Source organism: Melozone crissalis, unplaced genomic scaffold, assembly GCF_028551555.1.
Source record: "Melozone crissalis strain CALT ecotype California unplaced genomic scaffold, PUWL_Pcris_2 ptg000139l_1, whole genome shotgun sequence".
NCBI classification, from domain to species: Eukaryota; Metazoa; Chordata; class Aves; order Passeriformes; family Passerellidae; genus Melozone; species Melozone crissalis.
The window spans coordinates 6,134,493-6,135,868 of NW_026535912.1; positions in this window are offsets into that span (position 1 = coordinate 6,134,493).

The window sequence follows — 1,376 nt, forward strand, 5'->3', positions numbered from 1 at the left end:
TTTTAGGGAGCAATCGCCAAATTTTTCGTTCCTGTTTCCACAACACATCTCTATTTTTGAAACTAGTTTTAGTGTTCTGGAAAATATTTTCCCCTTTTACAATAAAAAATAAAATTACATTTCAGTGGTAATCTTTATTCTAGGAAGAAGTAAGACCCCTGCAGCCAGCCAGCCTGCTGCAGAGGCTCTTTTCCCGCAGGAGCTTTTTACCTAGTCACAACCAACATGCATAAAACCTTTTCCCTGGTACTTAAGATTTTTGACAAGCTAACGTCTTAGTCGTCTCAGAATAACTATGAGCACAGTGGGCATCTCTTCAAGTTACCATCTTTGTTTGCTTCTGGTGGAACTCCCTCAGTTCTAGAGCAGGGCCTTCTCTCAGCTTCCTGCTGCACCCGGACTCTCCTCCCAGCCTGCTGGGCTTTGTTGGGTGGCACAGCCTGTGCCAAGGGGCACCAAGGTGCCTGCAGGCCCCAGCTCTGGGGGAAACCGAGAATGTCCTGCCCGCATCCACCGTGCTGCCAGCTCAGCAGTGCAGCACAGCACGGGCTGACCCTCCCCATTGCTCCCACAGGTGCAGCTGGAACCACAGCACATGTTCCTGATGCCCAGAAGGGCCTTGGAAGGGGTTTCTGTCAGGAACCAGGCTGCTGGCTGAGGTTCCTGGCAGGCCTGCTTGTTTTGGAGCTTATTTTCATCTTATGCTCTATCCGAATTTGGACTTAAGAGAAGACAGTGAGTGTTTAGTTCACCTTTCCCTCAAACAGCTTCTTTTGAAAGTCTACTGTACATAGGAAGCATTCCCAGTGAGGCTGCAGTGTAGGTGTGGCCAGTCCATGATTGTCCAAAGAATTCTGCTGAGGGTTCTGCTGCTGCCCAGAGCTTTCATTGGCCTCCTAATTGCTGGGCCTTGTCCTGGGGGGCCCGCTGGGGCTGCAGCCAGTGCTGGCTCCCACTGAGGCTGCCTGGCCAAGAGCAGCCCCAGGGGCACAGGGCAGAGGCAAAGCACGGTGGGGAGGATAAAGAGCAGGGACGAGATTGCCCTTGAAAGGCAGAGGCGCTCTGGGGCCCGCTCCTGGCCAGGGAGCCTGGCCAGAGCCGTGCCCTGCTGGCCGGGGCCTTGAGGGACAGCTGTGCAGCTGGGCCAAGCTGTGCCAGCAGCTCCAGCTGTGCTGGGGAGCCTTGCCAGCTCTGGGCCCTGCTGTGCAAGAGGCTCCCTGTGTGCCACTGGCAGCTGGGGCCTCAGCCACCCCCTCTTTTCACAGGAGCGCCTCTGCAGCTTCACAAGACCGGCCAAATAACTCAGCCAGGGAGAACTGGACCTGTCATCTCTCATTCCCGTGCCAGTGTCCGTTGTCCCTGCCATGGCTGCAATA